Source organism: Mytilus edulis, chromosome 2, assembly GCF_963676685.1.
Source record: "Mytilus edulis chromosome 2, xbMytEdul2.2, whole genome shotgun sequence".
Classification (NCBI taxonomy): Eukaryota; Metazoa; Mollusca; class Bivalvia; order Mytilida; family Mytilidae; genus Mytilus; species Mytilus edulis.
The window spans coordinates 61,162,608-61,176,177 of NC_092345.1; the positions used below are offsets into that span (position 1 = coordinate 61,162,608).

A 13,570-nucleotide genomic window follows, 5' to 3' on the forward strand; every position below is an offset into this window, starting at 1 on the left:
ATAAATATATACTTATTATAGTATACATCATACCTAGTTAGATGTATTTTTTTGACATTTATAGATAAAACATGTCCTGTACAACTTGGGGACATTTATTGGAATTCTAGTTAAGACATCCAAAAGTTTTTGTAGGTAGAATTTGAGTCATATACAAGAACATTTTCATTGTTCATTTTTGTAAATTGTGCTTTTTTTGCCATTTAAAATAACTTTTAACAGGAATTTGGGTCAGTCACATATATACAAGGCAATTCATATTTTGACTTCCTGTATTTTTTTTTTTGGTCAAGACAATATGTATTTCCTTTTTGTTGTCTAGATAAAAAGTCTCTGAACAAAAGAAATTCCCATTATTTTACACAAAATGTAAATTTTAGATAAAGAAGATTCAATAAGACTCTTAAAAAAATGCCTTGTTTCCCCCTAAATAATTTTATAACATGCCCTGTCCCCTAAATTTACTGACTTGCCCATTTAAGGGCACCTTAATTATTCTAATCTTGCCTAATATAAATTTCTAAAATATGCCCTTTATAACTTGCTGTTCAGCGTGAGCCAAGACTCTGTGTTGTAGACCATACTTTGACCTATAATGGTTTACTTTTATGAATTGTAAATTGGATGGAATGTTGTCTTATTGGCAAACATATCACTTCTTCTTATATCTATTAAATTTCATCATGCAATGTACTAAAATATGCAGTCAAATTTCATTTGCCAGTGGCGGATCCAGAACTTTTCCTAAGGGGGGTCGCTGACTGACCTAAAGGGGGGCCCAGTCATGCTTCAATGATTCCCTATATAATCAACCAAATTTTTCCCACAAAAGGGGGGGGCTCGGGCCCCCTAGGCCCCCCCACTGGATCCCCCTATGTTTGCCAGATAGACCCCGAAATAAATTGCACAAGAATAAGATTTTTCAATGCTTAGTTTATATATCTTTACTCTGAATATATTTTTCCATTTATTTATTCAGTAATAACTATATAGCAGTTAAAAAAGCTTATATACCAGTATGTCCTTTTGTCTTAAATTAAGTTTATTTTCCAATGTTAGAAAAAAAAAATCACTTATGTATAAAGCTTTACTTCACATAAGAGTCTACTGACAAACCACATATTTTCAAATGCAATAAAATTTATCAGGAATTTGGATCGGTCATATTCACACCTATATTTTATGCTTTGGGGGTTTAAATGTTGGTCAGAATGGACACTGGTTGTAGTTTGTGTCTTAAGACATATTAAACCTTTTATGAACGTTAACAATAAGTTTATTCAGTGTATGATATATGGAAGAATATGATCATATTCTAATGGGACAGGAAGGCTGTCACCTCAGTTCAGTGATTTGGTCACCTGTCCAATGTGTTTAAATGACTTGTGATATATGGTTATCATTTCATGTGGAAACTTAGATGGCAGATCTCTAGATTGATTAAAAGAATTAGGTTTTATAAAAACCATTAGTGTTACATTGTAACCATAGCTTTATGTTTCTGAATCTAGTAGGTAGAAACTACGAAAATGTCTTGCATTAAATACACTTTCATTGGAATAAGGTTACTATATGAAGTAACAATGAAAATTCTGTCTTATCTATTGGAGAAAATATTCTATTTGATTTCCTAAAGCTGAAAAGCAGTAGAAATTAGTTTCTCTGAACTGGTCTAAAAACTGAAAAAAAAATGTAAATTTTTTCATTACAGACTTTAAAATTGGTAACAAATTCACCACCAAAGCTATTCCTCACAAACACTCAACACTTTTGAAAAAAGTAAGACATATGAAAACAAAACTGTAAATAAAACAACAAATAAAACCATATCATACAACTTTTGATTTATTTATGTAGCAAATTAAACGAACTTGCAACACTAAGGCAACATAATTTCGGTTCATGTACTTCATATACATTTATATTTGATTTTTTTAAGGCCTTGTTATGACTTATTAAAGGATTGTTTATTGTTCTCTTTCCAGGATGTATCACTTCTAAAGAGAAATAAGAAGAATTTTGCACAACAGGTAAATTATTGAAAAGGAATTATCCTTGATACCAGAGGTGACATAATAGGAGATAATCAGTCAGAAAAATATCCAAATAAATGACTAATTTTGTTCATTAGAATTGTCTCCGCAAATTATATGATTTACTTTGCTAAAAATTCATTTTTCTAGATATCCTCAGGATGTTAATGTGACTAGATTGTTCTTTAAAAAAGATATTGGTACATGTTCATGTCATGTGTTAGTAGAATAGAACAAAAATTTGATTAGAAGGCCGGTAACATGAACTTTGCAAACATAAGCTCTGTAGAACTTTTTGCCGACATTAATAACAAAATCAACATACAAATTTAAGCATAGGACATATAAAACATACACATTAGACATACAAAGTAAGACAGATATTGCATAAGCAAAAATGCTCATATATAAAAGCAGAATTCCTTGCACAAAAATATTCCTATTCTCTAGCACCAAAATGCTTGTAGCCAAAATATGTGTTCTGGAATATCCATTGTTATTTTGGCATGCTTCTCCTTTTGTTGAGGTCTGGTGAAGCCACAAGATTTGGCTGTAGTTCACATTTAGACCTAAGAAGTACAATAGTACAAATGTAGTCTATAACAGAGACAATTTACAAATAACATCAATTTACCAGTAGTATTTAGTTACAATATAATAATACAATTACGTCCTTAAAAGTAAATATCCAAAATTATTAACCTTTTGATCATTTTGGAAATTAACTTTTGAGGAGGGTTATACATGTGTATGATAAAAACAAATTTTGATAGATAATTGAAATGATTAATACATATTTCTTAGCAGATAATAAAGGTATTTGTTTCTTTTTGATTTGCCTAAGGCCAGACATACCGTTTTATACAATGAACACATGGGCTTGTTCAAATTTGACCTAAATTGTAAAAAATGTACCTAGATAACAAGAAAAAAAATGTATTTTTTAATTACTGTGATTTTTTTCCGGGTCATTTTGGTGTAATCTATTTAATATGCTTGTATGATTACAATGTTGTATTTTGAAAATTGTAAAACTTGACATTTTACAAGAATTTATCGTTTTCATGATTTTTGGAATGGTTTTAATGATATCTGCCATACTATACATTATATGCATTTAAAAAATGTACTATTCTAAAAAATGCTGATCAAGGACCCAGATCTTGGAAATCAATTGTAAACTCAGTTTTTTTTAGATTGTTTGTAATTTCTGAACATAAACCTCCTTAAAAGTGTTATAGCTTCAATTTTGAATAATCTGATTCCTTCATTATTTTATTATCAATGCTTTGTTTTCCAGAGAACTTGTCAATGGAACGTAACTTTATTTAGGATAGTATTGTGTATAGGTGTCAAAAAATAAATCAAACAGAACTGTTATTAATAATTAATAGTCATTGCATGTAAAAATGAATATATAATTTTGTAATGGATGAGATTTGTGCATAATAAATAATTTTTAAGTGTAAATAGGTCCAGACAAGTGGAACATTCCTAAGTGAGAATAGTTGACAGTCTTGCATCACTGAGATCCTTGCAAAGGGGTTTTCCCCAACATCAAACAGTAGTTAAAATTTGTATTTTACTCTCTAGAAGTTTTAAATACTTATTTAGTTTGTTTTCAATAAGGTTATAAACCTGATTGTTCCTAATTAGCATTTAAATTCTAATTCGTAAACTCAAAACAACATAAAATATTTATCCAATAACCGCAAACTCTTACATGGGAGACGCCACTTGCAGAGACAAGTGCACATTTTTTTTTATAAATATGAGTATGATATTGTTGACATAGTTGACATATATATATATATATATAGCTAGTAAGCAGCTTGTACTGGTTTCCACATACTTGTGGTCCATGAAGCTGAAAATAAATAATATGATTAATAATATTATTTATTTTGCAAAATGCTACTGTACACTTTGACTGCAATGGCTGGAAAGACTTAAAATCACCTGAGTTCATTTGTGCATGAACTCAATATCCAAATGGAACCCAACCTTACTATAATTAACCAAACACGTGTTAACTATAAACAAATAACATTAATTTACATGTTCGATTTTGTACAACTTTGATAAATACATATATATATTATTGATTTTTTCTATGATGACATATATTTGCTGCTACCAATTGTCATATAAACTTAAGAATATCATGGTTAACAGAAAATAGATCCCTTATGATTTCAAATTTTTCTACTTTGTTGTTCAAGTGTTATGGGACTTTAACTGTTAGAGTAATGGCAATTTTTCACATTTCGCATACCAATTCCAGTTTTTTCCAGAATCCGAGATTGATTTCCACCAAACTTTACATTATTGTTCAAATTGAAATAAGGAAGCAACCTTTTGATTTGATTTTTTTTTTTTATTATTTATCATTCCAGAGTTCTGGCACTTTAATTGTCACATTTGAGTATCTTTTTCACATATTGTACCATTACTGATTTTGCTTGGATTGATTTACTTGAATCTACATTATTGTTTATTTAGGTATAGGGGAATTAAGCAATGGGTTCAATTTCAAGATAATTCTGATATATAATAGGCTCTTTTGAAATATCATGCATTAGCCCTAGTATGCTTGGATCAAACTTAAAACTGTTGTTAGCATGGGTAAATGAAAATTGGCTCTTGATTTTGAAAACTTTTTTGGCTTTGTCATTGGTAAGAGTTATCGGATTTTCATTGAGTTTCAACAGTCATATTTAGGTATACCCAAACATGTTTTTCTACAGACATATTTATTTGCTTATAATTTAATTTATTCTTAATTTTACATTTTATTCCTGCAACAATGTCAGTATACATAAAAAGAGCACATCATATGCTCTTGGCACAATTGTTTACTTTAACATGTGCTTGTACATGTAATTGCATGTACTTTAATCTTTTTAAAACAACTTTCTAAATGGAATAGGGACATATAAGCTATTTTCAACTTATGCCTGCTAGTTATTAGAATAAAGGTGTGTCAAATACACCCATTAGATATGTGAAGAAATTCTAACAACACAATTTTGATTTATCATTTAAAAGCAGTGAAAAAAATCCAGCGAAGTAACTCATATGCCACAACATCTAATTTCTTCTCTAACAACAAAGAATTTAAATTTTCTCATTTTCTTTGGTATCCCTCAGCTCATAAAACAGTATGAGCCAGTATCTTGCAGGAAATCTAAGTGTTTATGAATACAAATCTGGTTTTGGTAGAATGACAGTTTTCCATATGTTTTTGATTGATGAGTTATGGGTCCTGATGGGGCATAAATGTCATTTCATTTCATTTGAATTTTATAATTTAAATTTTTATAGGAGTGAACATTTAATGTATATTGATCTGATAAAAAAAGTTTTTTTGACTAAAATTTTATGGAATAAACAAATCTGGAACTATCATTAATTTGTTTTTCTAACCAAGATTTTATGAAGATGAAATTATAATTTAGTCAGACTTCTCTTTTATTTGATTTTGAAGGTAAAAATTTATTTAAAGTGTTTTAAAAGGTGTCCTTGAAGATTTTAGAATTTAAAATAATTGTTTAAAAGATAAGACAAAGAAAAGGAGAATATTTACATTAATTATAAATGTATATATCTATGAAATATTTCGCAGTAATCTTGAAACACTACTAATACTATATTTCAAAATTAAGAAGATATGTCAAATAATAGTAGGCAAACTCTTAGTGATATATATGCCATCGTTGATAAAGAAGAAAAATATGTTATCTGTGAAACATTATAATTTAAACCTAAAAAAAAATATACTTTGTACTTATAAAATGATCATTGAAGAGTAAATTTTGCATTTTTAAAATTTTCAGATATCAAGAATTATGTAAAATCTACTGAAATAATATAGGTTTGAAGTTGAAATTTGAAACAAGTTCACAAGGGTATTTATATGCAATAGTTTGGAGTTTTATCACACTTGTTGGTAGACATTCTCTACAAAAAAATCCCCCAAAAAGCAGGAATGATAAGATATCTTGATTAATGAAAAATAACCTTCTCTTTAATGAAATAGTACATGTACATGTACTTTAAAACTTCTAATGTAATTGTACATTTCAAGGTTATAACTCAATCGAATTTTATCCATGAGGGAAAAGCTTTAGATTTTTTGGAAGTGAATTCTATCTAATTATTTTAGAATCTAAAGTTTTAATTTTCTTAATATCCAAATTTTCAGACTTTTTAATTTCCCCTTTTTAAGTCATATATAAAAATACTATTTTCAAATATAATGGAATAAGTGATGTTTTCTGATTCTATTAACCTAGTTTATTGAACTTTTCTCAAAACTTTTTATTTAATTTAAATTGGAGAAGTATTGTTAAAAATCAAAATCTTATTTATGGAATTGTTTCAGTAAAATAAAATGTTTTCATTCTCATACATGATATATATGACTAAAATAATATAAATTTTCTATTGGAAATTAAATGTGTAGACTTTTTCCAAGCTTCTACACAAATCCTTGCTTTTTCTAACCTCATTTTTTGAAAATGATAAAATTAGAAAAAATGAATAGTTAATTATCTTAATTTCTTTCAGTAACTTAATCAGATAACTCGTATTATTTTATTTGATAAGAATCTTTTTTTAATAAAATTCTTTGTTGAAAAATAAGATCTCCTTTACACCCTCACTTCAAATGAACCAATACAAAAAAGTTCTTATGACAAAAAATAGATGTGTAACGTTACATTGAGTGTAACCTAAGACCCTTCGCCTATTGATATGATAAGTACCCAGTGCCCATTACGCTAAAGGTATTTCCTGTGTATAGTACAATTCTCTTTTTCTAAAGTCCGTATTTTCTGTCATTGTTGAATTCCATGCACCAGTGATTCTTATACTGAAGAAATTTTTAGTATGATTTGCAGTGCCTTGGGGTGATATCTGATTGTAGAATACTCTGAAGGTATAATTCCTCTTTGGAGTAGACAGTTAACTGGTCATTCTTTCCGTAGGATAAACATTTTTTAAAGTTTTAAAGGAATAGTATTACAATGGGTGCATTCTTTTCGGACATCCATTGACTAAAACTTGTTAGTGTGTAACATATATATATGATTTAGGATAAAGAAAAGCCATGTGCTAGTATGTAGCTGTGAGCTATTTGTAGATTTAATGGAGTAATACACATCATTCTTATGGCCTCATATTCTACAGAAGTGTGAGTTTTATACCCAATATATTATCTACTGGATTTAATTGTCATAAAAAAGAAAACATGGATTTAAATACGATCTACCTGGAGCATGGAAGAACACCTTGTCGATTAATTTTCAAAATATTAAATGTAGGTATATATTTTAAAACCACACATGTTATCTACAAGTTAAATATTTCATACATATATTATACAATTGTTTATACTTATATTTTAATATTAGCATAATTTTGATAAACATAAGATAATAAGATCTACAGTAATTTATTGTAAACAAATGCATTTTGTCGAAATCTGGCCAGTTGAGGTGTGAAGGGTAGTTACACCTATAATTTGTTAGTTATTTTTTTGTTTCTTAATGAATATTTAAAACATTTTTTTGCCTCTTAATGAATATTTAAAACATTTATCTCAACAAAAGTCATTTTTAAGCATAGCAGTTGTATATACACATTCCATAAATTTATAATTACCCACCATAAATTGAAAATTTGTATGGAAAATATTTTTTAATTTAAAATTATTTGACTTGGATTATGTGATACCAAGTTTCTTCTTTTGACTTGGAATTTCAACCACACAATTTGTAAGGAGATTTGTTAGCAATATTTCTATTTCAAATGTAATTTTATCTAATTATCATGATTATGCAATCATATTTAATTTGATTTACGCTATAATATCTAAAATAATTTATAGTTATGCACCAGAAATGTTCTGTAGTACATTGTTAATGGTCCAGAACTATTAAAGTCTGTGTACATGATACCCTCTCTTATAACAATGGACTACTATTTGTAATTATTCAATCATTTCATATGGAAATTTGATTTATTTTTAAATGTGCATTAAGAAAATGGGTACAAAGATTTTTCTAGTAAAGACTTATTTCTTAATTTTCATTGCTGCAGTTTTTTGTAAACAGACATTCATTTTGCAATTCCATTTTTATACAAGATTTTTTTTTAGAATAAATGATAGTTCAGCTTTGTATTAATAATACAATTGTCCTTTTTATCTAGTTTTCGTTATTAATTTTTTGTACTTTTATAATGGATTGAGCCATGAGGGTAAAATTTTAACGGTTAAGTGCTTGGAAAAGTATTTGAAACTGACAGGTATTCAAACTCTTCAATGTAATGAAGTTGACAATAAATAATTATAATGATTATAGGCAATGTTTTGAAAAAAAGACACTTTTCCTGTGGCCATGGCCACTGCATTTTATTCACTTAAAGACACAGACTTAGTACTGTTCTGTATTTATTTATTTTTTTAATTTTTCCATTCTTACAGTGGACCATAAAACTTGGTGGATAACTGCAACTAATAAACTCTCACTATTTTTCAATTACAAATTTTGAATTCTTAAAATGGTGTGTAAATTTGTGCTGTTAATATTACTATAAATGATCTGCGGTTTGTCTTATATTTTTTAATGTCTATGCATTTGCATGTAGAATTAATATATTTTTATAAAAGGGTTGTAAACATAGAGGATATGGTTGATTATTTTAGAATATTCTTTGATGGGGTTAAAACGATATTGCATAAATTTAGGAGTAAAACAGGTCTTTCAGATAGAAAAAAGGGGAACAAAATGAAATTAAGAAAAATTTAGCTCGGTGTATCGTATATTTTAAGTTTTTTGTTAGTCCATATTTTTGCTTGAAACTGTAAAACACATAAAGAAAAAAATCATTATAATTGTGCGATTAATGCATGACATAATTTCATTACTTTAAAATATATATATATTTTTTGAAAATAGCATTTATAACTTTAATAAAACAAAAAAGAGAAAAATAAAATTAAAGAAAAATAATAAATGGAATAAAAAACAAAATAAGTCTCAACAAGAATTTCCTCTATAAATTATGTTGTCTTGTTAGTAATTTTTTGTCCTGTCAAGCCTTTTTAAGTAGTCTGGTTTAGGACAGAACATTTTCCAGTCAACCAATGCCATTTATTTTTTAACCCAGTACATAATTTAATATATTATAATACACTGAAAGCCAAATGATTTAAGGTTCTATATTCCCATAAATAACTCTATACAAATACACATGGCGACTGTATACAAGTATAACCTTTTAGGATTCTCTGGTTGAGTCATTATGTGGCTGATACAAGGGCAAGATCTAAAGAAAGGGATAGGCACTAATTGATGGCCATTTGTCCACAAATATTTTAATGGACAATGTTTCAGGTATTTTTTAAAGGTCTTTAATGCTCCCCTCTGTCAGCAATGTCAGTTGAGTATTTGATGTTTTCTCAGATTTTTATAGAGGATCATTTGACCTGTTTTTGTAGTGTTTTATGTGACATTATAGCAGAAAAATTGTGATATTTAAATTCTTCCCATTTTCATTTTTTTTACCAGGCTGCACAAATTGTGAATCTGGCTTATAAGGTAATGTGGATGTAAGAGGCTGTGTGTGATATCTGTTTTGTGTAATTTCTCCTACATTTTTTTGAACTTGTGCCTTCACTTTCTGAAGAATGTTTTGTATATATACACATTTGTACTTTGGATATGTGCACCTGACTATGTGCATACATTCAGATAATTTTTGTTGTTTTCCAGGTGGTGAAATTAGGCAATTTTCAATAGCAATTTCAATTGAGGGTACCCATTTTGTGTGATAAACAAAAAAATTATTTTCCCAGAGCCTCCAAACAGAGAAGATCTTCACCTTTGTGAAAATCTTTGAAAAATTAATCTGCTATAGTTACATCAGTAGTCCTTGATTTGTCTCTGGCTGTCTGTTATTATATCTCTCCAACTGTTTGCCCTTTGTCCGAAATATATGCTTCTTGCATGAAATCTAGAGTTTCCCATGCTGAATTCAAAAGTAAACTGTTACATTTGGAAGATATACAAAAACGGAGGAGGTTGATTGATTTTGATTCAGTTTAGTCAAAGTTCAATATCACTCTACTATTAAAAGAAATTTTTCAAATAAATGCTCTCTGAATGAAATCTTAAGTTTTCCTTCATCAGTCAGGGGACATACTTAAACAAGTGATTTTCTAAATCACTGATTCAAGTAACATTATTTCCATAAAGGTTGGAAGTTAGAGTTGTCTTTCTTTAATAATCACCTATTTAAGTAGTACAAATTAATCATTAGAAGAAGTGATTTAATATTAGTGTAGCTTTGAATATAGAATACTAATGATCCAGGGACTAATTATGTTTCTAAACTTATCAGAACCAACATCTGTGTTGTCTAGGATGACCAGGTCATTTCAGGTGATGACCTTGTACTGAATCTAGGATAATGACATAAAAATCACTTGTTTAAGTATCAGACCTCAATTTCCTTCCCAAAAATCACTTCTTTGAGTATCATTCTTTTAATAACCCCCACTAATTTCAACACCCCCGAACAGTGAAATTTTTATCGCGAACAGTAGAATTTTATTACATAATCTGAAAGATGAAACCCTGAACTTCACAGGAAAAATACTCCCACTGCTGTGAAAAATCTTTTAAGAAAGTATCAGTTCATTATGTAAAGCCATTATTATAGCATTTTTTCAACTAAAATAGAATTTTCAGGTAAATGATAGCATCAAAGGCATAAAACTTGCTACTTAAAAGAAGCAAAAAGTTCATATTTTTTAATTTTACTAATTAAAAGATGTTATTTAAACCTAATGTGTTTAAAATTTTGAAAAAACTACAAAATCCCAATTTGTGATAAAACCTGGAATTTGCTACTCAAATAAGTGATTTAAAAATCACTTATTTCAGTAAGTCCCCTGACTGTTCATGGAAAGGACACATAAATATATAGGGAAACAAGCCTACTGATTTAACCCTAAGGTTAATTATCCCCCCGCACTACTTATTGTGAGGGAACAGAAATACCGATGCCTGTCTATGACTCCATCTGTCCTTCCTTCTGTGCATCACATGTTCAATTCTTGCCAGATGTTTATGAGCTTATTTCAGAGTTTATCGCAATTCTTGGAGAAGTTCAAAAATCATTCTTGATCAATTATTTTTAAAAGAGTTATGTCCCTTGGAAACAGTGAAAAGTTATCTTCCTACTTGCTTACTCCAATCTTTATTATGTTTTACAAAGTTATCCAAAAGTGAGACATTATATAATAAAGTGGAAGTAACTACTTTTAGACATATTTTAAATATCAGCAAGTCATTGTGATGTTTTCTTCACTTATAGCTTTTGTCTCTCCCAAGGCAGTTTATGCAGAGTTAGAAAAAAGTGAAGCTAATTGTGATGGGACTGCATATTTTTGTACATACATTTTATAAACATGTAAAAATATATTATTATAGAGATATCAGAAGTTACAAGAGCTGTATAATCCATATCTTGAAAAAGATGAATAAATGTGTAATTTTTGGGTCTGGCATATGTCTGTTTTCCTTGACTTCATGTTCAAGGTTCATTAGTTATCACTAAGATTTTCCATAGTCATGATAGTCAGTTCAAATCTAAGATTCTAAGTGTATAAAAAATACACTTACAATATGTTATGTGTACAATGTAAGGTGCACATGGTTAATTTACTTGACCTTATTTGCATGGTTCATTGGTCAACAAAAGTGATTACCTGTTTTATGATGATAAGATGTGGTATGATTGCCGATGAGGCAACTATCCACCAGAGTCTAAATTATGTGGATGTAAGCAGTCATAGATCACTGCATGTTTTGCCTTCAACAATGTGCAAAACTAGTACCTTATAGTCGGCTTTAAGAGGATTGAACTTTACAAAATGTGAAACAATTCAAACAAAAAATCCTATGGCCTGAATTTTGATAAAGACATTAAATGAAAAACTAACATGACAGACTGCATCCATTATGACATCTTCTGAATTAAAAGCTATAGACTAGGGATGAGGCAGAGTTTAATATGTTTTTGTGAGCACTTAAACAGTGGTGGAACACAGCAAACTCTAAAAATCAGTTGCAAACAATGCTCTGACCTGAATGGAGAGTTGTCTCATTGGCACTCATACCACATCTTCCCATTACTATTTACTAGCCAGATTGACAATGGGATGAAAAAAAATTAACAAAAGTAAAATGACCTGAGGCACTCATCTTATAGTACTGACAGTTACTGACAGCTAGTTCAAAGCTCATTTCAACTTATAAATAAATCAGTCCCTCCTCAGATTCAATATTAAATAGGTCAATATAATTGGTAAATAGAATGATGATAAGGTTAATCTATATGTCAGACATTCATCTAAAATTGTCATGAAGTCGAGTTGTTTATGAACCTTTCTTCAGATTTAAAAAAATTGTGACCTAAACTGTTACCATTCATTTTTAATTTTCATTAAATTCACAGTGTCAAAAAAGTCATAAACTATAACCCTTAACTTTACACATGTACTAATTGTCAAAAGTAACAGAAGACAACAATTTAAACTGGAAAAGTCATGTCAAAATTTTAATATTCATTTCTAACATAAATATTCAAAATCAGAACAAATGATAAACAGACACTCAGGAATCAGTGTCAATGACAGGCTCACAGTTCTCAAAATAATTGTGGTCCAAAGGTTTTGGCCACCAAAATATCCAAAGGACCACCACATTTTGAAAATTTGCAATAGAAAAAATAGTGAGGACCAGTAGATTTCTTCAAGGACCACCAGGAAAAGAAAGATTTTGAGTCAACTCTGCAGGCTAATTATACTGTTTTATCAATTCATTGATATATTGATATAATTCAGTTATTTTATTCTGCTGTTCTACTATTACATTTTGTACTACATTCCTAGCAAGTAGGAGAGATCAATTTCAGAGAGGAACTGAATTATTTACTAGAAATTAGCTAGGAGAGTTTCTAAACGAACAATCAGTGAAATTGAAAGCTCATTAACACTTAACAGGCTATTATTTGAACTTGGAATTATTATCAATTATGGAATTTACATAATTTCTTGGTTTGATTTTTTTTTAATAAATTCCATGTTTATTCTATACTTTAATGTTCTGTGCTGTGCACAACACTTTCTATTACAAAGAAGATAGTACATTTTCAATAGAATGTACTGTGCCGCGCACAACACTATCTATACAAAATACATTGTATGGAAAGTGTTATGAACAGCTCAAAACATTATAATACCAAATAAACATGGAATCTATTAAAAATTTCAAGCACAAGAAATTATGCAAATTCCATAATTAAAAATAATTCCAAGTTCAAATAATAGCCTGTTACTTGTTAATTAAAATAGAACATTATACTTAGTTAAAGTGCTGAAATAAAATCTGTAAATAAGAGAGAAAAAAAGTTTTCTTTGATATTTGGTGGTTTGCAATGATCTGCAGATCTGTACTGTCAATAAT

The 13,570-nt window shown here is 28.9% G+C and overlaps 1 protein-coding gene across 1 annotated transcript in view; it reads left to right on the forward strand.

Annotated features, from left to right (window-relative positions):
- LOC139512586 (zinc finger protein GLI4-like) overlaps positions 1–13,570 on the forward strand; it is a 95,468-nt gene that overhangs the window by 6,058 nt on the left and 75,840 nt on the right. The window contains exon 2 of the mRNA XM_071300309.1: positions 1,986–2,030. The gene's annotated coding sequence lies outside the window, so the exon portion shown is untranslated. The remainder of the gene's footprint in view (positions 1–1,985; positions 2,031–13,570) is intronic.